Source organism: Macrobrachium rosenbergii, chromosome 55 (genome assembly GCF_040412425.1).
Source record: "Macrobrachium rosenbergii isolate ZJJX-2024 chromosome 55, ASM4041242v1, whole genome shotgun sequence".
Taxonomy (NCBI): Eukaryota; Metazoa; Arthropoda; class Malacostraca; order Decapoda; family Palaemonidae; genus Macrobrachium; species Macrobrachium rosenbergii.
This window is the reverse complement of record NC_089795.1, coordinates 36,141,066-36,165,267: the sequence shown is the minus strand read 5'-3', so window position 1 is coordinate 36,165,267 and position 24,202 is coordinate 36,141,066. Positions and strand designations below refer to the sequence as shown.

The 24,202-nt window shown below is 35.3% G+C and overlaps 1 protein-coding gene and 5 non-coding genes across 8 annotated transcripts in view; all 6 read right to left on the bottom strand.

Annotated features, from left to right (window-relative positions):
* The window catches only part of sip3 (septin interacting protein 3), a 315,555-nt gene that overhangs the window by 144,833 nt on the left and 146,520 nt on the right, over positions 1-24,202 (bottom strand). The gene's annotated exons all lie outside the window — the stretch shown is intronic.
* TRNAV-CAC (transfer RNA valine (anticodon CAC)) lies at positions 3,799-3,871 on the bottom strand. Its single transcript has one exon. It is a non-coding gene; the product is annotated as a tRNA-Val (tRNA).
* TRNAV-CAC (transfer RNA valine (anticodon CAC)) lies at positions 6,340-6,412 on the bottom strand. The gene has a single exon. It is a non-coding gene; the product is annotated as a tRNA-Val (tRNA).
* On the bottom strand, positions 7,736-7,808 carry TRNAV-CAC (transfer RNA valine (anticodon CAC)). The gene has a single exon. It is a non-coding gene; the product is annotated as a tRNA-Val (tRNA).
* Positions 10,191-10,263, bottom strand: TRNAV-CAC (transfer RNA valine (anticodon CAC)). The gene has a single exon. It is a non-coding gene; the product is annotated as a tRNA-Val (tRNA).
* TRNAV-CAC (transfer RNA valine (anticodon CAC)) lies at positions 12,554-12,626 on the bottom strand. Its single transcript has one exon. It is a non-coding gene; the product is annotated as a tRNA-Val (tRNA).

Genomic DNA, 24,202 nt, shown 5'->3' with positions numbered 1-24,202 from the left:
TTGTTAGGGTGCTGGAGGGTACCTTTCAATCAACTGCAGAACGACTGACTTAGAAAACTGTAAATATGGACCTTTCTTGCCAGTAACAAATCCATGCAAGTGATGACAGTTTACTAGTATCATATCAAGCAGACGGAAAATAGTTTATGTACCATCGTGGTTTTACGGATACACTTTACAGAACTAATAAGCATGTCGTTTCTTGTCCACAATCCGCATTTTCTTATTATAGCCAACAACGCATGCAGGTTTTTACAAATTCCTGGTCGACACCTTTTTCACAGTCTACCATTATATTTTCATGTACTGAAGATAAATATATACACTGTCCTGTTATCCTGCCATTTTAAAACCTAATATTCCATTGCAGTTTTGAGACGAAATCTCAGATTTTGTTCACATCAGGAAATTTAGGCATAAATTTCCTATTTTTCCGGACAATTCCACATGCTCCTGTTTCGTTGTCGCCCAAATACTTGAGCAGTTTTGGGCTGCAATACTCAATTATCGGAAATACAGGATGTGATGTTTCCTGGAGATGCGAGGCCATAAATGTTTTACCACAGAACCAGATACTAGATCCTCATCTACCAATATCTCTGTATCTTTTCCAGTATAGATTATAAAATCGACAATATAATCCGTTTTGGCATCACAAAGTTCAAATATTTTCACCCAAATCGACTTCTTTTATCTGGAATGTACTGCTTGAAACTTAGCCTCCTTCCATAACATTAAACTTTCATCTATGCATAAATCCTGGAAAGGTTGAAATTTTCCCGGAATTTTCTACACTATCGAGCACGGGTTTAATTTTTTTTTAGTTTATTATCTGGGCTTGTTTCCTGTGAATTATCAACGAAATGTAGAACCCGTAAATTTGAAGAAATCTGTCCCTTGCCATCAGCCTTCCCTCACTCCCTTTTGTCTCGAATGTCTCAAGCGTAGTCCAGTAATCTACGATGCGATGTTTACTTATATGCGACATGATCATAATCACACAAAGGAACCGTATCATTTCCTCCACAGTAACCTGAGCAAAATTTTCGCAAATACTTTGCACTGCATCTCCAGCGTATCAACAAGGAATCTCTGATAACGGGTTGTCTCTTCAGCAATCAGCCCCATAAATTCGTTGTCGAAAAATTCAAAAAAATAGTCTACTTCCTTTGAATTTTCATTCACATTACATTTCGACGTAATGCCACTGCCACTGCTGTCAAATATGAAATCTCTGGGCTGAAATTGCTGGCAGCCCACTCCCACTCATCACCTGGGTCACTTTCGCTGTCTCCGCCTTCTTTTGACACCTTGGCTTTCATTTGTAGGTGGCAGATTTTCGTCATTTTCACTTCGGTTGATATTTCATCACTGTCTCTTGTACTGGGACCATAATTATCCATTTCATTTCTAAACTGATTCATTTTCATCGAAATGAGTCGAGAAGGTCTATAAAATAGTTATTATCCTCGTCGAGAGCTCTTCTCTCGTTCTGCCGGCGGTCAACTCGAGGATGTGTGCCCTTGACCTCCCCTGTGACATCTTGATGAAGACTAATGAATTTTAGGAAACACGTGAATTTATATGAATTCACTGTATGGCAACTGACAGACTGTTACCATATCAAGAAAAAAGAGGCCAGTATTTCAATCATCAGTCCTTCACATAAAAGGAAATTACCGGTGCTCGTATACGACACAACAGTGTTCCGGGCCAGTTTATTAAATGCGTCGTATATGTTACAACCGAAATCAAAGGGTTAAATGCAATACAGTATTCCGTTGACACAAATACTATGGAAAGATTTTGCATTTCTGCAGAACTTCAGATTGTTTGCAGATTTAAAGGAATTAAAAAAAAGTAACATAATAAACTAATAATAGAGGACATGGACTTTTGGCTTGTTCCACTAGGATGTGTGCACACTAATAATAATAATAATAATAATAATAATAATAATAATAATAATAATAATAACAATAATAATAATAAATACCAGTGACCATTACTGAAACTTGAGACCGATTATCTGAAGAGATAAAACAAGACAAAAGGGAAAAAAGAGAAAAATATAAGGAAGACAAGGAGCAAATCGTCACTGATTCCGTATTAGAGTTTTCTTTTTGATAGGATGTTTATCTATTTCGTAAGCTTCGTTGGGTGTTACTTGTATGATGATTATAAGTTAGATATTGTACACTGCGGCTTTTTTTTTTTATACCGCCTTTATCTGTAAATGTTTCTGCGCTGTGTCCAACTGCTTTCCTGGTGATACTGATTCATCTACACCGGAAAACTCAAAAAGATTCTGTTGCATATTTTGCGCAGTAAACTACTTAATTGCGTTTTTATCGACGTTCTTAATTAATCATAAACACAAGAGAAAAAAGAATAGCAATGGTTTCTCTTGTTCATTGAAACCAGCGTTTCTGGGATCTATTCCCATCATCAGGACTACATAAAAACACTGATATCATGTCAAGGAATTTTACAGACTAAAGACTTGCCAAAGTACCTAATATATAAATAAAATATCAAGTTACATGATTCTGCAGTCAGCACTCAACCCAGCTGAAAATAAAAACTATAAACAGAACATAATGTCGGGAAATTATATAAATATCAGAAAGTGTACAATACAGACTTATTGTTTAGAGGTGTGGCTGAAAACTCCATGAGCTTCGAAAAGAATACTCAAAGAGGATGAAAGGGGAAAATAGGAGAGAGAGAGAGAGAGAGAGAGAGAGAGAGAGAGAGAGAGAGAGAGAGAGAGAGAGAGAGAGAGAGAGAGAGAGGTGGGTAATTGGCAGCAATCTGGTAGTAATTTGACTGCCCAAAGAAGGCAACAACTTCTTGATTTGCAGAGATTCTAAAAGAACAAGCGGAACACAATCGGTGGTTTGAGAAAGTATTTTGAAATGATTATACCGAATATTGGGCTTACATCAAATTCAGTATCCTTTTCAAAGCCTATGCACTTTTCAGCCACACCTCTCAACAGTAAGTCTGCCTATACCTCTTTGCACTGTACACTTTTTATTATCTACAGTATATTATTTCCAGAGACTGTCCTGTTCTCACTTTTCATTTTATAGTTAGCTTGAGATTGAAATGCACTGGAAAAAGTCTTAAGAAAGGTTTAATCTCTCTTTCTCTCGCCTTAAGCTTTTTTTCCAGATTTTTTTTTATGGTCAAGATGCCAATAACTGATGATATATAGACGCTGATGAACTTCAAAATTATAATTATCACTCTTTAGGTTAGGTTAGGAAACGTTAGGCTGAGATGTCTCTGTATATATCACTGCCTTTATTCATGCTTTTAATCATGTAATTTCATTTCTGTCCTGTGACTACACACATGGAATCATATACATATACAGATAAAGACTTCTTGCTATATACAGAACATGCATTTGCCAAAGGCACTTATACAGTAGATGCATGTACAATATATGTAAATAGCAGTTTCTATAAAATGTCTAATTGAACACCAAAGGTACAATGCAAGTGTGATAAGTCATCATTTCGATTACCAAAGGTAACAGGTGTTTAATGGATGATAAATGAATAAACTAGACTGTGAGACTTCTGGTTCTCAATTAGTAAGCACAAGCAGGTTAACCATGTAGATGCAGAATATACTGCCAACAGAGTGACCTAATGACTACAGATGCGTTTCATAATGTTATGAAACAATTTGTCCTATTGAGACAGCACCATACCAACCAGCACTCTTTAAAGGTATGTGTGTAAGGAATGGACGAAAAAGCCTGCTGAAACACGAGTGTAATGCAGATGTTTCCGCCCGGGATCGAACCGGGGACCTTGCGCGTGTGAAGCGCACGTGATAACCACTACACTACGGAAACATGTTTAAACACGATCATAATTTTTTGTTGCACTACTTGTAATATTAACTAGTTTTGCTCCACGAAAGGGCTCTTGTTTCTCCTTTGAATGAGTTCAAATTTCGAATTCTATAGCTCGTTAGTGTTGCTAAATTAGTATTACTTAATTATTTGCAATATTCTGGTAACTAAGGATAAAACTTATTTACTGCCAGATAAAAACGACGATAAGATTTTGCATTTCAGGAGAACTTCAGGTAGTTTATAGATTTGATGGAATTAAAAAAAAGTAACATACCAATAAACTAATAATAATGGACATGGCCTTTTGGCTTGTTTCATTAAAATGTGTGCATAATAATAATAATAATAATAATAATAATAATAATAATAATAACAATAAATACCACTGAACATTACTGAAAGTTGAGACCGAGTCTCTGAAGAGATAAAACAAGACAAAAAGGAAAAAACAACAAATATAAACAAGACAATAAGAAATAACAAAAAAGAACTAACCGATGGTCGTGGAATGTGTAAATGCCTGCCGTTATTTTTCTCTTTCTCGTTTAAGTTTTCATGTTTTTATGTTTTAGCTATAAAAACCAGGCTTCCTATCTTTCTCTATCGTCACCGATTCCGTTTTAGACATTTTTTTTAATAGGATACGTATCTGTTTCGTAAGCTTCGTGGGGCGTTACTTATATAACGATTATTAAATAGATATTGTACACTGTGGCTTTTTTTATATTGCTTTCATCTGTATATATTCGTGGGCTGTGTCCAACCGCTTTCTAGGTGATACTGATTCATCTACACAGGAAAACTCCTTCTTTGGCCACTCAAAAAGATTCTGAGGCTTATTTTGCGCAGTAAACTAATAAATTGCATTTTTATCGATGTATTTAATTAATCATAAACACAACAGAAACAAGAATAGCAATCGTTTCTCTTGTTCATTTAAACCAGCGTTTCGGTAGTCCACTCCCATCATCACGGCTACATAAAAACGCTGATATCAAGTCAGGAAATTGATTCTAAAGATTTGCCAAAGTACCAAATACACAAATAAAATATCTAGCTGCATGATTCTGCAGTCAGCACTTAATCCAACAGAAAAATGAAAACTGAACGGAACATAATGTCGGGAAATTATATAAATATCAGGAAGTATACAATACAGATATATTATTTAGAGGTGTGGCTGAAAACTCCATGGGGTTTGAAAAGAATACTCAAGGAGGGTGAAAGAAGAAGAAAAGAAGAAGAAGAAGAAGAAGAAGAAGAAGAAGAAGGAGAGAGAGAGAGAGAGAGAGAGAGAGAGAGAGAGAGAGAGAGAGAGAGAGAGAGAGAGAGTTGAGTAATCAGCAGCAATGTGGTAGTAATTTGACTGTCCAAAGAAGGTGACAACCTCTTGATTTGCAAAGATTCTAAAAGAACATGCGGAAGACATTCGGTGGTTTGAAAAAAAAGTATTTTGAAATTATTAATTTGGGCTTACATCAAATTCAGTATTCTTTTCAAAGCCTATGCTCTTTTCAGCCACACCTCTCGACAGTAAGCCTGCCTATACCTCTTTGTATTGTACACTTTTTTATATCTACAGTATATTATTTCCAAGGCTATGTACTGTTCTCACTTTTCATTTTACAGTTAGTTTGAGATTTAAATGCATTGGAAAAAGTCTAATTTAAGACAGGCTTAATCACTCCTTCTTTCTTCTTAAAACTTTTCTTTTTCCAGAAATGTTTTTTAGAGTCAAGATGCCAATAACTGAAGACATGGAGACGTTGATGAAAGTTAAGATTATAATTATCACTCTTTAGGTTACGTTAGGAATGATTAGGCTGAGATGTCTCTGTATATAACATTGCCTTTTTTCATGTCTTTAATTATGTCATTTAATTTCTGTCCTGCGACCACACACATGGAATCATATACATATACGAATAAAGACTTCTTGCTATATACAGAACATGCATTTGCCAAAAGGCACATGGATACGTGTACGGTATATGCAAATAACAGCAGTTTCTACAAAATGTCTAATTGGATACCAAAGGCACAGTGCAAGTGTGCTAAGGTATCATTTCAAAATTTTACACGCATATAATTAGGCCTAGATAAGAAAACAAGGTCCTTTAATAAGTATACATACAAACTCTCCTCACTTAGCAAGGAAAGTTTTCATAGTGTGGTATTTATGTGCTTCCACATTTCGATTCCCAAGGGCAACAGATACTTACATGGATGATAACTGAATAAACCACACTGTGAGACTAACTTTTCTCAATTAGTAAGCAGTGTCAGATTAACCAGGTACATGTAAATACATCCATCTTAGTGACCTAATGACTACCGATGCTTTTCGTAATATTATGAAATAAGATGTCCTATCGAACGACAGCACCATTCCATCCAGCACACTTCAAAGGTACGTGTGTAAGCTATGGACGAAAAAACCTGCTGAAACATGAGTGTAATGCAGATGTTTCCGCCCGGGATCGAACCGGGGACCTTGCGCGTGTGAAGCGCACGTGATAACCACTACACTACGGAAACATGTTTAAACGTACTTGTCATTTTTTGTTGGCCTTGCTGGTAACACTAGGTAGTCTTTTTCCAGGAAAGGCTCTTGTTTCTTCTTTGAATGAGTTCAATCTCTAATTTTATAGCTCACTGGTGTTGCTACCTGATCAATATGACTAAAGTAACTGCAGTATTTCGTTGATTCAGGATAAAATCCATTTACTGTCAGTAAATACTATGAAAAGATTTTGCATTCAGCAGAACTTCAGGTTGTTTGCAGATTTAATGGAATTAAAAAAAAGTAACATGACAATAAACTAATAATAATGGACATGGGTTTTTGGCTCGTTCCTTTAGAATGCATGCACACCACAATAATAATAATAATAATAATAATAATAATAATAATAATAATAATAATAATAATAAATATCAGTGACCATTACTGAAACATACTACTGAATATCTAAAGAGATAAAACAAGATGAAAAGGGGAAATGTAATTATATACACAAGAAAAGGAGCGATTAGAATTAATAAAAAAGAACTAGCCTTGTGTCGTGGAATATTAAAACATCATCTGCCGTTGTTTTCCCCTCGTTTTATTTACTGATTTATTTATTTTACTACAAAACTTGGATTCCTATGTTTCTGTATTGTCATTTCATTTAACTATTCTCATCGATATGTTACGTAACTACATAGTAAGCTTTGTTCAGCTATACAGGAAAAATCCTTTTATGGCCACTTCAAAAAACATTCTGCTGCATCTTTTGCACAGTAAAATACTAAACTTTGTTTTTTCTTGCTTACTTAAAATATTTTTCGATTTACTTAATGAAATGCACAGGACAGCAAGAAGAATAACAATCATTTCTTTTGTTCAATTAAACCAACGTTTCGGTAAACATTCCCATCATCATAAAAACACGGATACAAAATCAGGAGATTGTAAAGTCTAAATACTTATCCAGGTGCCTAATACATACACAGAATACCTAGTTACACGATTCTACAGCCAGCTTTTAACCCAAGTGATAAATGAAAACTATGGACAGAACATATGCCGGGAAATAATATAAATATCAGAAAGTTTACAATAAAAAGGCAGACTTACTGTTTGGAGGTGAGGCTGGAAACGCCATGAGCTTTGAAAAGAATGCTCAAAGAGGATGATGAGGGAAAAAAGATGTAGAATATACAACCATCATAGTGACCTAATAACTACATATGTTTTTCAGAATGTTATGAAATAATATGTCCTATTAAGCGACAGCACCATACCAACCAGCACACTCCAAAGGTACATGTAAGGTATGGACGAAAAAGCCTGCGGAAACACGAGTGTAATGCAGATGTTTCCGCCCGGGATCGAACCGTGGGCCTTGCGCGTGTGAAGCGCACGTGATAACCACTACACTACGGAAACATGTTTAAACATGCACATCATATTTTGTTGGGCTTGCTTGTAACATTAGGTAGCCTTGTTCCATTAAGGGCTCTTGTTTCTACTTTGAATGAGTTCAATTTTTAATTCTGTAGCTGCTTAGTGTTGCTACCTAATCAGTATGACTAAAGTAAATACAGTATTCCGTTGACATATAAATACTATGGAAAGATTTTGCATTCCTGCAGAACTTCAGGTTGTCTGCAGATTTAAAGGAATTAAAAAAAAAGTAACATAACAATAAACTAATAATAGTGGACATGGCTTTTTGGCTTGTACCACTATGATGTGCACACACTACTAATAATAATAATAATAATAATAATAATAATAATAATAATAATAATAATAAATACCAGTGACCATTACTGAAACTTGAGACCGATTATCTGAAGAGATAAAGCAAGACAAAAAGAAAAAAAGAACAAATATATGCGAGACAAGAACCAATAATTAGAAATAATAAAAAAGAACTAGCCAACGGTCATGCAATGTTTAAATGTCGTCTGCCTGTGATTTTTCTCTTTCTCGTTCTCATTTATTAGCTACAAAAACTTGGCTTCCTATCTATCTGTATCGTCACTGATTCCGTTTAAGAGTTTTCCTTTTGACAGGATACTTATCTATTTCGTAAGCTTCGTGGGGCGCTGCTTGTATAACGATTATTAGATATATATTGTACACTGCGGCTTTTTTTTTTATATATTACCTTTATCTGTAAATATTTCTGAGCTGTGTCCAACTGCTTTCTTGGTGATACTGATTCATCTACACAGGAAAACTCCTTCTCTGGCACTTCGAAAAGACTCAGTTGCACATTTTGCGCAGTACAGTACTAAACTGCGTTTTTATCGATGTTCTTAATTAATCATAAACACAAGAGAAAAAAGAATAGCAATGATTTCTCTTGTTCATTTAAACCAGCGTTTCTGGGATCTATTCCCATCATCAGGACTACATAAAAACACTGATATCATGTAATGGAATTGTACAGACTAAAGACTTGCCAAAGTACCTAATACATAAATAAAATATCTAGTTACATGATTCTGCAGTCAGCACTCAACCCAGCTGAAAAATAAAAACTATAAACAGAACATAATGTCGGGAAATTATATATATATCAGAAAGTATACAATACAGACTTATTGTTTAGAGGTGTGGCTGAAAACTCCATGAGCTTTGAAAAGAATAGAGGATGAAAGGCGAAAAAAGGAGAGAGAGAGAGAGAGAGAGAGAGAGAGAGAGAGAGAGAGAGAGAGAGAGAGAGAGAGAGAGAGAGAGGTGAGTAAGCGAGTAATTAGCAGCAATCTGATAGTAATTTGATTATCCAAAGAAGGCCACAACTTCTTGATTTGCAGAGATTCTAAAAGAACAAGCGGAACACAATCAGGGGTTTGAGAAAGTATTTTGAAATGATTATACCGAATATTGGGCTTACATCAAATTCAGTATTCTTTTCAAAGCTTCTACACTTTTCAGCCACACATCTCAACAGTAACTCTGCCTATACCTCTTTGCATTGTACACTTTTTAATATCTGCAGTATATTATTTCCAGAGACTGTCCAGCTCTCACTTTTCATTTTATAGTGAGCTTGAGATTTAAGTGCACTGGAAAAAGTCTTACTTATGAAAATGGCCAAGATGCCGATAACTGATGATATATAGACGCTGATGAAACTTAAAATTATAATTATCACTCTTTAGGCTAGGTTAGGAAAGGTTAGGCTGAGATGTCTCTGTATATATCATTGGCTTTTTTCATGCTTTTAATCACGTAATTTCATTTCTGTTCTGTGACTACTTACATGGAATCATATACATATATGGATAAAGACTTCTTGCTATATACAGAACATGCATTTGCCAAAAGGCACTTATAGATAGATGCATGTATAATATATGCACTTTCTATGAAATGTCTAATTGAACACCAAAGGTACAATGCAAGTGTTATAAGGCATCATTAAAAATTTTATACACATATAATTAGGCGTGATAAGCAAATAAGGTCTATAAATATGTATTCAAACAAACTCTCCTCACTTGGTAAGGAGGGTTTTCACTGCGTGGTGTTTATGTGCTTCCACATTTCGATTACCAAAGGTAACAGGTGTTTACATGGATGATAACTAAATAAACTAGATTGTGAGACTACTGTCTCTCAATTACTAAGCAGTCAGATTAACCAGGCAGATATAAATACATCCATCATAGTGACCTAATGATTACAGATGCTTTTCATAATGTCATGAAATAAGATGTCCTATTGAGCGACAGCACCATTCCAGCCAGCACACTTCAAAGGAACGTGTGTAAGCTATGGACGAAAAAGCCTGCTGAAACACAAGGGTAATGCAGATGTTTCCGCCCGGGATCGAACCGGGGACCTTGCGCGTGTGAAGCGCACGTGATAACCATTACACTACGGAAACATGTTTCGACATGACTGCAATTTTTTCTTGGGCTGCTTGTAATATTAGCTAGTTTTGCTCCAGGAGAGGGCTCTGGTTTCTCCTCTGAATGAGTCCAATTTTTAATTCTATAGCTCCTTGGTGTTTCTACCTAATCAGTATGACTAAAGTAACTGTAGTATTCCGTTGACTCAGGATAAAACCCATTCACTGTCAATAAATATCAGCAGAACTTCAGTTTGTTTGCAGATTTAATGGAATTAAAATAAAAGTAACATAATAAACTAATGATAATGGACAAGGGATTTTGGCTCGTTCCATTAGAGTGTATGCACACCACGATAATAATAATAATAATAATAATAATAATAATAATAATAATAATAGTAATAATAATAATAATAAATATCAGTAACCATTACTGAATATCTGAAGAGATAAAACAAGACGAAAAGGGGAAATGTAATTATATACACAAGAAAAGGAGCGATAAGAATTAATAAAAAAAGAACTAGCCTTGTGTCGTGGAACATTAAAAATTCATCTGCCACTGTTTTTTCCTCGTTTTATTTACTGATTTATTTATTTTACTACAAAACCTAGCTTCCTATTTTTCTGTATTGTCATTTCATTTAACTTATTCCTATCGATATGATACGTTAACTACATCGTAAGCTTTGTTCAGCTATATAGGAAAAATCCTTTTGTGGCCACTTCAAAAAACATTCAGTTGTATCTTTTGCACAGTAAAATACTAAACTTTGTTTATTCTTGCTTACTTAAAATATTTTTTATTTACTTAATGAATTGCACAGGACAGCAAGAAGAATTGCAATCATTTCTCTTGTTCATTTAAACCAACGTTTCGGTAAACCATTCCCATCATCATAAAAACACAGATATAATATTAGGAGATTGTAAAGTCTAAATACTTATCCAGGTACCTAATACATACAAAGAATATCTAGTTGCATGATTCTACAGTCAGCTCTTAACCCAACTGAGAAATGAAAGCTATGGACAGAGCATAATACCGGGAAATAATATAAATATCAGAAAGTATAAAATAAAAAGGCAGATTTACTGTTTGGAGGATGAGGCTGGAAACGCCATGGGCTTTGAAAAGAATGCGACAAAAATATAATTTTTAGGAAATTATCGGAGCAAAGTAATATTACTGCAATTAACAGCGAAGTACCCTAAGCAAGCAATTTGAATGTAATTTCCAGCACGGACCAAAGCAAGCAGTATAATTCCCAGGAAGGGTCAAAGCAATATAAATATTTCTAGCACGGGGCCACAGCAAGCATTATTAATATAATTACCTGCAAAGGGTCAATGCAAGGAATATAAATATAATTTCCAGCCAAGGGTCAATACAAGGAATATAAATATAATTTCCTGCAAAGGATCAGAGCAAGAAATATGAATATAATTATCATCATTATTAGGATACACTTCAGTTTTGACAGGTATGTTTGTGTATTATAATTCCCATTGATCCATAAATGCTACGGAGATGTTGATGAAAGTTTAGATTATGATTATCACTCCTTAGGTTAAGTTATGACAGGTTATGCACAGGTGTCGCTTTGTATACCATTGCCTTTCGTGCTTTTAATCATGACATTTCTTTTCTGCCCAGTGACTACACACATGGAACCATATACATAAAATGATAAAGACTCCTTGCTATACACAGTACATGCAGTTGTCAAAAGGCACTTATATATATATATATATATATATATATATATATATATATATATATATATATATATATATATATATATATATATATGTGTGTGTGTGTGTGTGTGTGTGTGTGTGTAAATACAGTCAGCTTCCAAGAAATGTTCAATTATAGGCCATCGGACATCAAAGGTACAGAGTAAGTGTGCTAAGGTATCATTTATAAAATTTTATACACATATAATCAAGCCTAGATGAGAAAATAAGGCCATTTAATATGTATGCAAACAAACTCTCCTCACTTGGTAAGGTAGGTTTTCATTGTGTGGTGTTTGTGTTTCCACGGTTCGTGTCCCAACGGAAACAGGTGTTTATATGGATGATAACTGAATGAACAAGATTGTGAGAATACTGTTTCTCAATTAGTAAGCACAGGCAGGTTAACCAAGTAGAAGCAAATACACCCATCATAAATGACCTAATGATTACAGATGCTTTTCATAATATTATTAAATAACATGTGCTATTAAGCGACAGCATCATACCAACCAGCACACTTCAAAGTTTCGTATTTAAGCTATGGGGGAAAAAGCCTGCTGAAACACGAATGATACGCAGATGTTTCCGCCCGGGATCGAACCGGGGACCTTGCGCGTGTGAAGCGCACGTGATAACCACTACACTACGGAAACATATTTAAACTTTACCGTACTTATTTGTTGCAATGGTTGTGATGTTGCCTAGTATTGTTCCAGGAAAGGCTCTTGTTTCTCCTGTGAATGAGTTCAATTTTTAATTCTATGGTTGCTTGGTGTGGCTACCTAATCAGCACGACGAAAGTAAATGCAGTATTCTGTTGATACAGGATAAAACCCATCTACTGTCAAGTAAATATAATACGGTTTTGCATTTCAGCAGAATTTCAGGCGATATAATAAAAAAAGAACTAGCCAACTGTCGTGGAATATTCAAAGCTTAATACATCCAGCCAATTATTAACTCCTTTTACTTAATGCTTAGAACTGTTTTTAACGCTTAAACTGCTCTTGACCTTTATACGTCGCAGGATAATAATAATAATAATAATAATAATAATAATAATAATAATAATAATAATAATAATGAGGAGGAGGAGAAGGAAAGTGGATAAAGTTTTCCTTAGACGTTTTAAATCGCGCTTTAGATAAAAGAGGTAAAAAATGCGCCAAAGTGTCTTCGGCGCAATCAAGTTTTCTGTACAGCGTATAATCCTATATGAGTCGCGGCCCATGAAACTTTCAGCCGCGGCCCGGTGCACGGTGGTGACGTGTCCTATACCGGTGCCAGACGCACGATCAACGCTAACTTTAACCTTAAATAAAATAAAAAATATTGAGGCTAGAAGGCTGCAATTTGTGTGGTTTGGTGATTGGAGGGTGGATGATTAATATATCAATTTGCAGCCCTCAAGCCTCAGTAGATTTTAAGATCTGAGGGCAGAAGTGCGGACGGACAGACAAATCGCCATCTCAATAGTTTTCTTTTACAAACAACTAAAAATGGAAATTCAGCATCAAATAAAACTTATTCACTTAGAATAGCCTGTACGAGTCCCTTGAAATTTCTACAACGAGGAGACAAAAATCATAATGACTAAATGACACATAGCATGAAAGAAACAATAACTTCCATGAAGTGAGAAAAAAAAGTCCTTTTCCTTTCACATAAGACGGTTCTTTTACTGACAATATGGAGCTTCTCTCTACATCAGAATACAGGTCGCTGAGAGAAATGAGTGCATTGGCTCCTAAGATTCTCAAGCCCTCTCTGGCACCACCTTGCGTAAACCACTTCAAATTCTATGTGAAAAACATCGTATATCACTTGTCACGAAAGAGTATTAAAGAGACCCATTTGAAGGGCTATTTAATTTTTTGTAGGCAGAGTGCAAATGAAAGAGGCCATTTTCATCAATGACTCATTTAAAGAGAGATTTAAAATCTGGGGCTGAACGAGAGACAATTCTATCAAAAAAGGGACATTTGAAGCAAGCTTTAAAATTGGGAGATGATCGAAAGCGGTAAAGTCTATGAATAACATTTGAACGGAGATTTAAAATCCGGGAAATGAATGAAAATAGTCAATTTCAACAATATGATTTAAGGAAAGGTTTTAAATAAGATGATTAAAAGAAAGGGGTCAGTTTTTTTAACGGGGGTATTTCAATCAAAAAGACATGTTTAAAAAAGATGTAAAATCACTGGATGGATTAAAGTAGTTATTTTCTTTTATAATATAATAAATTTGAAGGGAAATTTGAAGACAGGAGGAAGAATGACATAAGCCATTTTCATCAACGGGGAAATGAGGCGATTTCTTTTTTTTTCTTTCTTTCTTTTTTTCCTGAGAGACTTTGTTTGAAATTCTCCAAGTTGTATACGATTTTTCATGCCCAGGTGACACATATTAGCAAATAATTGTAGCCTATTTATTCTTTTTCACGTAAAAAACAAGAGTGCATAGATAAAATGTCATGGAAAATTGAAGTGAAAAACAGAGATCACTTTTTACCGACAAGAAGTTACGAACAAATTAAATTAATAATATTAAGGTGAGATACCTGTGCCCGCACACGTAAGATTGCCGGTTAAAGATTAAACTACTGAAGAGAGAGAGAGAGAGAGAGAGAGAGAGAGAGAGAGAGAGAGAGAGAGAGAGAGAGAGAGAGCTGATAGTATGGCCAGCATATATATAACCGCTGAGCGCTGACTATTACCTAAATAAACCAACCAGACACCAGGAAGTGCCAACGGCTTGCGCGCATGCGAGCATTACGGCAAAAGGAAATACCATATTCAGAGTTATTTGACCTCTCGTAGCGGCGCGTCAAAGTAAAGCATTCATTTTCATGCCTCATCAGCTATTACAGTTATTATCGCCCATACTTTATAGTATTATGAGTGTGATTTACCTCACGGCTGGCTTAACTTTATCTCGACAGTGAAGCCTAGATGATGCCTGATGCCCTTTAAAAGGGGTCGAGATAGTTTCCACTCAAGAGAAGACTAATGGGTAGGGGGTGTCAAATCGGTCCACAAGTATAAAAAGGGAATGAAAGAACAGGAATGTGAACAGTCAGTATATCTACGAGAACAGGATGATATGATGACTACCAAAGAAAAGGTTGTCTCATCCTGAAGTTATTTTCCCAGATGACAATCACATACCACAGGACAAAAACAATTGCGGGTTACTCGTTAACATGAATTAAATACGAGCGATCACATCTTGACATCTACATAATGTTGTCATGACAGCTCTTGAATCCCCCTCTTGTAGATACGTGCCATGATCTGATTAACTGTTTGTATGCCAATCAATTTCCAGTTAACTGACTGATTTTTCGAAACTACTACGCTATTGCTGTTGTTTGAAGCAAATTTTTTAACTTTCTTCTTCAGCTAATTCTTTTTGCCTTGACTTCCTTTTTATTTTGAACTGATAATTCATAGACTGCCTCAAAGACAGGCAACTCTTACTTGATAAAGTGGTCAGACGATGGGAAAGGCAAGGGCCGAGGGGAAGGGGATATTCAAGATTAATAATGCAGTATAACAAAGCCATCTGGCTTCAGACTTCACTATCAAAATTTACGTAAGGCCTCTGAGTTTGTGGGACTCATCGTCTGCAACACCATTTGGCACTCAATTAGAGAGCTTCTCTGGGTTAACCAATAACCGGATGACTATCCGGAGGCCAATCATATTGGTTAATAATACTATATATCTAAAAAAAATTACTATAAATGTCACTAGGGCATCCCGTCAAAGCGAGACTTCTAGACAGGCTGGCAAAGGGTCTCTCATGATCTGAATGCAATCGCCATTCTTTCCAAATCATTCGTGCAACAAGCAACTCAGGAACATCTCCCAGGCTTTTTTTTTTTTAACCTATGACCGACATCTTTATATAAAAAGTCTGTGTTATTGTCATTTCTCATTTTTTAAAACAAAAATTACTGATAAATTCTATTTCCTCTTTCATTCTCACTGATTTTACCTGAACAAAACCTTGTGTTAGTTCTTTAATTTACCCTCTTCTCTCTCCAGTCTAATAATAACTAGAAAGCGTCTTTTGATAGCAATAATTTTTAGTATGACTAATGTTTGCCGATCTGTCAGAATGAAATTCACGTGAGTCATGCAAAATGAAGCTCTGCATCCCGAAAATGAGTACCAGATGGGCCATGTGATACTGCCGTCACAACAGAATTACACACATATATATACATATATATATACAGATATATATATATATATATATATATATATATATATATATATATATATATATATATAATATACACAGATTATATATATATATATATATATATATATATATATATATATATATATATATATATATATATATATATTTTTTACCAGGTCACAGGTCCTCATTTATATAAAATATCACCGTAAAGATAAAAGCGTAAATTCCTGAGATCACGAGGTGGGGTCTATGAGTCACTGACTGTCGACGTCTTCGTAAATGAGAGAGGTCTAGACATAGTGTTCGTACGTCAGTTCAACTCAGCCAACGAAAGAATAGGTTCATTCTTTGAGTGAAACGTGGGATACATCCACTTTCAAACCAGAAATACAGTTAGTAAACAGATTCATTCAATAATTCATCCGCCACAGCAGATATATCTTGCCAATGACACATCTCGTAAAATTAACTTTTTGAATGGTCTATGTATGTTGATGTATGCCTTCGACAGATGTTTTTAACGTGTTCTGTTTTACAAACACAAGCTGTTAACTGCGAATAGCAGCGTTTTCTCTTCCTTTTTTCCTGGTATCATGTTTAATGCCATTATTACTCACAAAATAATCTTTTTCATCTTGCCAATGCATTTATGTTTATCAGAGTTCGTTATTTTGAGGTCAGTATTTGCATATGAACATAAGCTGTTTTAAATATATTATTGTCATGTATGTCTTAACGTAAGTGCAAGACATGTTATATAACGCCGTCCGTAGACGCGTTCAGTTCAAAGCTGCAGCTAGATGTTGTGTAATGCTGTAGAGTGTAAGTGTAATCAGTTATTATTGTGTTAGTATCGAATCCGACACACAGGCTTCGATCCTATGAGTTCTACCTCATGTATGTAGAATGTAATTCCTTGTTGTGTATCGAGCTCCGATGCTCATATGTCTGTTATGATTCCATTGTATATGCTTTTTGTATTGTATATACATCTGTTACCGCCTTCTTCTCAAATGTAGCAGAGAATAAACACGAGCTGAAAGATATAGCTTTATTATCGCCCTTCATCCTCGGACATCTGCGACGAGAATGGGACCAAACCTCAAATACTAAATACATCATATTTACCTTGCAGGTAAGAACGAAGAATTGTAGTATGTGTTATAAATATCAACGCATCAGTGGCGACGAGGATGGGATCAAACCTCAAATACTAAATACATCATATTTACCTTGCAGGTAAGAACGAAGAATTGTAGTATGTGTTATAAATACCAACGCATCAATTATTATTATTATTATTATTAAACAAGAATGGCACAACTAATGATCTTATAAAGTTCCATCGATACAGCATGAGGGGTAAACGGCACTATCAAAACAATTAGTCTTTTCTCTTTCTTAATCCCTATTTTCAGTGTTAGACCGTCATAAATTTATCATTCGGACAGATTCTCCACTCCGTTATACATATTATTAAGTCCTTTTACATCCAATGGAGAGAGAGAGAGAGAGAGAGAGAGAGAGAGAGAGAGAGAGAGAGAGAGAGAGAGAGAGAGAGAACTTTGTTTTGGGAAAACGTAGCCTGACCTGTCTAACTGTCCACACTAGGAAACATTGTTTGGAAACAAAGTTTGCAAACTGGTTGAAAACAGTTTCTTGGAAACTGTTTGTAAACAGTTTGGAAACCGTTTCCAAACAGCTTGGAAACTGTTTGCAAACAATGTTTCCTGTCCAGACCTCAGTTGTCGTCAGGATGCCTGCTGGTGCAGTAGCCTCTGTATTTTACTTGGCAGTTTTAATGCACTCAAGGAGGGATAAGAGAAAGAGAAAGAAAAAGAGATGGGTGAGGAAGTTTTTAGGAAAAGGAGCGTGTCATGCTGACTTGCTTTTATGTGTATGTATATGTATATATATATATATATATATATATATATATATATATATATATATATATATATACATACATATATATATATATATATATATATATATATATATATATATATATATATATATACATACACACACACATTTATAAGTATGAATGTTTAGTGTATATATGTAATTATATATACACATACATATATACACGTATACATACATACATACATATATACGTACATTATACATGTGTATATATACATATACACACAGAAACACTAAATGTTTTCCATTCTGGATGGGAAACAAATATACGGTAAAAAGTGTTTCTAAACTGTTTCCAAACTGCTTGCAAACTTTGTTTCCAAACAATTTCCAAACTGTTTGCAAACTGTTTCCAAACTGTTTGCAGACTGTTCGCAAACTTTGTTTCCAAACAATGTTTCCTAGTGTGGTAAGGCAAACGTCTTTTGCCGGATCATTTTCTTTGCAGCTGTGTGTTGAGTAACACTTCCACTGATATTGGTCAGATTAATTCAGTTGTGTTGACCTCACGATTTCTTCCAAAATGGAAGAGCCTTTGAACAATAACAAGCACCCACTTTCAGTGAAGATGAAAAGATCAAAGCTATTTTGTCATTGAATTGACGTGTTTCGTTTTCTGTAAACCGAATTTCTTCTATAAACATCTAACATTAAAACAAAAGCTTTCTCCTCATATAAAACAGCCTCTGCCATTCTACAAAACTGCTCATACCCTCTTATAAAATAATTTTTATTTCCAACATTAACATCAAAACAGGAGTGTGAGGAGTTCCCGCTGAAATTAAACAGCAGAGCTTCAAGATCTCCCGTTTTCTTTCTAGTTCCTAAGAGGCCATGCACTCGATCTTTCTTTTATTTTTAGATGCTTTTCTTTCTAAGTCATTATTGTTCTCTCCATGAGAAGGTTTATCTTAGACAGACGGAAGAAATGGTACCGGAGGACATGAAGGTACCAAATGCAACCATCCCGAGTAGGAGATACAGAGAGGAAGCTTCTCGTTCAAAGACATTAACCTTTATTTTTACTCCTAATTCAGCCATTTAGTTACATCCCATTACAAAAAAGTTATCAGCCAAACATTACCAATTATATCTATTAATATCATAACAGCTCCATATAACTAAAACGAGTGTGTGAAAACCTACTCTCGCTATTCCCACGATCAAATTCATCTAACATCATTATGTCCTCGGTATAAGTTAGTAACCGCTGTTCCTGTTGCGTGGGTTCTCGTTTTATTCAACAGCCTCCAGATCCCGACGTTTCACTACATAAATTTTACTCTAAAAGCTTTCTTAAAATAATGATATCGTTTAACTCAAATCATATCAGTGGCTTACTTGACATTTTACTATTTTGCCTAGGCCATCACAATGCTGAATCGAAATATGGAACGTATATCATGCCTTATCATTTAAATATGGGATCAACCTATAGAGCGTTTTGTGTCCAACGACCCGTATAACACATGTAGAACATATCGTGTTCACATAATTACAATGTTGGATCTACATATGAAGAGCATATTACTGTGGCTACGTCATTTCTGCACTACTGTAGATCAACCTGCTTCCATATCATTGCTATGATGGATGAATATATGGACGATTATAGTGTCCTCATCATTACAGCACAGATCTATACATAAAAAAACATTTTACAACAGCATTACTACATTGGATCAATGTATGGAAAAATGTTACGTCTACGCTGTTACGATGCTGGATCAACATACGAAGAACATACTATGACCATATCATTACAAGATAATTATACTAAACTGTTTAACAACAATGCCGCAGGCTTTAATAGTAGTTCTCGACTACCTCAGTTTCCACGGTAGTTTGACGCCAGATAATTTACAATCAATCACTCATCCTCTATTTCCTCATTCAGCTTGCCTCCAAGATATGAGTTGAAGATCTAGTAACGATATAGCTGCAAGAAGAATAAAAAATAAGTGGCTTCTTTTCTCAGTCTCCACCATTGCTTAAGTAGCTCAGAGTTATAGAAAATTTTAGCAATCAAGGGTGAATGTGTATCCATATGGAGTGTATTCACACACACACGCACATATATAAATGTAATCATTATATATAGTATATATATATATATATATATATATATATATATATATATATATATATATATATATAATATAATACATTTATATAAATACATGTGTATATGTGTGAATACATTTATAAATATGGATACACATTCAATCTTGATTGCTAAAATTTCCTTTAACTCTGAACTACTTAAGCAATGGTGGAGACTGAGAAAAGAAGCCACTTATTTTTATTCTTCTTGCAGCTATAACGTTATAGATCTTCAACCCATATCTTGGAGGCAAGCTGAATGAGGAAATGGAGGATAAGTGATTGATTGTAAATTATCTGGCGTCAACTACCGTGGAAACTGAGATAGTCGAAAAGTTAAGTATCCGTATTATATGCAATCAGTAATGTTCTTTTGTAGCGGTATAGCGTAGTACTAATAAAAGCATATCATTATTATCATTATTCATGCCACTCACTCGAAGATTTAAGGGTTTAGATAGACACTAGGACAACATTCTCAGAAAAAAACCGCTACTCCAACTCCATGAATTTGCTGCATATATCCACAAGCTGTTTCGTATAAAAAAAATACATAGTTTTTATGTGAAGGTCGGTTGATCTGGGAATTTATTGCCATTATGCTGATGTGGCCTAGATAAATAAAGGAAGATCAACTATTGCTGTGATCCCGAAAATCAAAAGTGAAAAACTGTGACTCGAAGGGTACCACAAAGCCGCCTGAATGGAGAAACATTAGAAGAGTCAGCTCCCAGCGTCAAGAAGAGGCGATCCGAGGAACTGAAGGCAGGTTGCAGTAGCATTTCAAGTACTGTATTATTTGTGCTTTACATTATCCATACCCATACGTATTTTGATTATATATTACTCTAATATTTTGATTATACGTACACATACAAACATTTGTATATGTATATGAACGTTGTCCTTTACATTATCTGTAACTACGCGTATTTTGTGTATTGTTCTAATACTCTGATTATACACACACATATATATGTGTTTGTGTGTATATGTCTGTGTATATATAATCAAATTAATAGAGCAGTACTCAAAATCTTTATAGATAAGGATAATAATTCTCAAATAATATTCTGAATGCCTCACCTGCCTTCAGTTCCTGTGTTCGAATGAGGTATGTATGTGTACAGTATATGTCTACTTGTATTTATCTACATAAGTTCTTAACTTTATGCGCATGTAAATATATATGTATAATGGAGTTATAAACCGAGTCTAATAAACAAATAAGGACATGCAGAGAATAAGCGATAAAGACAGATGCCCTGAATGGATTCACAGTTGTAGGACCACCCGAAGTTCGACAATAACTCAGTGTTGAGAGTCTTATATGGAAAAGAAGGTAGCTGCAGCGTCTTAGTGAAAAATCCCAGATGTGAGAGAGAGACATGAAAATCACTTGGTAAAATAGCGCAAATGGATTTCGAAAGTTGAGACATCAGCTGGGAAATTAGGACTGCTGAAACGAAAAGCTTGAGTTGGTTTTCTTAAATGCCAACCTCAAGTTTCTAATATTAGGATAACAACCATTCTGTAAAGTGGGAATGCCCGCAAAAGGCGAGGAAATGAAGTGTGGTCTTTATCAAAATTTGTAATAAAACCAGTGGAATGAGTCAATTCTATATATGGAAGGCAACAAACTTGTACAAATTCATTAAATTTTCTGTAAGGAATGACAATACAGTTCTTTGAGGAAGCAGTTCACAAATCACCTAAATATCACAACGTGACCAACAGTACTCCATAACAAAATCCATTAAAATGGTTCCAGTCATTCTTCTTTTCCAAAATAGGTTGTCCCTAACATTCTAATTCATGTACACGAGGTAGCAGTTTTCTCATGGCACATCTAAGATTGTTATGAAGCTACTAGTTTTCTCCAAGAGATACAATCAATTGCCATTTTTTATTTTTCTACTGAAAAACTATCTTATGAATTTTGGGTCTTTAAAATTTACCATTATACTGTTTTAATCTTATATTTAAAAGCAAATGATTGGTCATATAAAAATAACGATTTCCGGCGTTAAAGACAACAGTCACTGCAACACCAGCATAACAAAATAATCATCAAACTGAATACAAAAATGCCTGGCACTCTACACAGTATCAAAAATCGTTCGTCCTTCCTTTCACAATCCGACTCCACTTTCAAAAAATAAAATGTGAGCAATTTTTCTCTTCCTAAACGACAATGCATTCCATTTAACATGTACTTTTTTGCTTCGTTATTTGTCTGCTTTATTGGGCGCTTAGTTAATGATGCTTATATGCTCTTTTTTGGAAGGATGGATAGGTGTTATTTCAGGCCAATGAACGAACATAATGACCATTCTGTTTCTCATTAAAAATCAAACAACCTGACACATATGTACTTTGCCAAAGTAATGAAAACCGAGAAATAAAACTCAACCTTACAGAAGGTGCTGTACCTTAGGTACTGGAAGTCACTAGCTAACAATACAACAGCCGTTCGTATTGGTCTATCCTCTCACTGAAAGAAGAAACTGCTAGCTCGAATGACAAGACTCGGACAGCGTTATTAATGTTGCAATAAATAATAATGACAATAAAAACGCACATCTTTTCATTTGCGTAGCGTCATTAAGCCTAAATTTATAGTCTACGCAAAACGGTCCGGAGATAAATGTCAACTAGAGCTCATAAATTTCTTAGCCGCGCCGTCATTCACGACAGAACACATTTCGTACACGTGAGTCTTATATATATGTACTATGAAGTCAGCGAGCGACCTACTCATATCTTATAAACGTCAAGAGTCGCTACTGAGTAACAAAAGCCATATGTTAAAACGAGACTGCCACAAGATCCGGCGAAGAACAACAACGATATGGAATCAACAGGTATCTGCGTTCACTGTGAACTTGGCAACAAGGTACAAAAGGGTCCGATTGCTGGATAAAATGTTGGCATACTGTGACAGCTTTTCTTACGCCCACTTTCTTGCCGAGTACCCATGCGACAAGCGAATAGAAAAGTAAACGTTGTAAATCTGTGGGTACTTGGCTCGCATCTCTTGGAAAACATGTGTATCATTGTTGTTTATTGTTTTTATGCTGGTGTCAGGTGTACCGAGTAGGCCCACGTGCTCCTGGCAAGGTCACGTTCGTTTCTGAATGGGAAGGAGAAGGCGGTTTTTCTTGTCCGTGGAATTTAATCCAACAGTTTCGTGTTCTGGTATATTTTTGGAGGGACGGTGTCAAATAAAGAGCTGAGGCGACAGTATTTTAAAATACGCTTGGTCCCAGAACATTGGAATCTCTTAAAATCTCAATCATCACAGGATTTTGTTCAATGTACTTTCAATGCCAAATATCGAAAGGGAAAAGAGAATCTCTTCTCTCTCCCTCTCTTTCAACAAAACTGCTCTACAGTTCATGCATTCCGGAGATCGCAACATAAACTATGCATGTAAAGAAAAAAAATGACAGTTTTTCATAGCAACAATGATATTCCTCTCGCCAGATGCCACGAATACGAAGACACCTAGTTTGTCTGTGGAACATCTGACATGACTGGTTCCGCAACAAGTAGCGGTTAATTTATTATTTACTTTATTGTTTGACATATCTCCTAGTGTCTCAATTACAGGACTGTTGACGCAGACCAGTAGGTGACAAGTATAGTAGGCTAGTCTAGACTTACCAATCGAAATAAGAGGGACTATTCTTGACATGGAAGCCATAAGGCATTCGAGATTTTGGATACCAGAGGAAGAGGATTTTATGTCTAATGAAGTTAATGTTTATATTTTGCACCTCACTTTGGAGTGATGTGTATGGATGCATTTATTTAAGGCCAAAGCGTAGGCAGTGGCGCCAGAAAGGTAGTTAAGTTTCGTAACAAACCCAAAATAATTATGGCATGAGAAGGTTCCACAATCTGAGACAAGGTGAACAAGGCTGTGACAACAAAAACACGAGGAAAGACGGAAAGTACGAGTATCTTGCAATTGCCTGGTCGG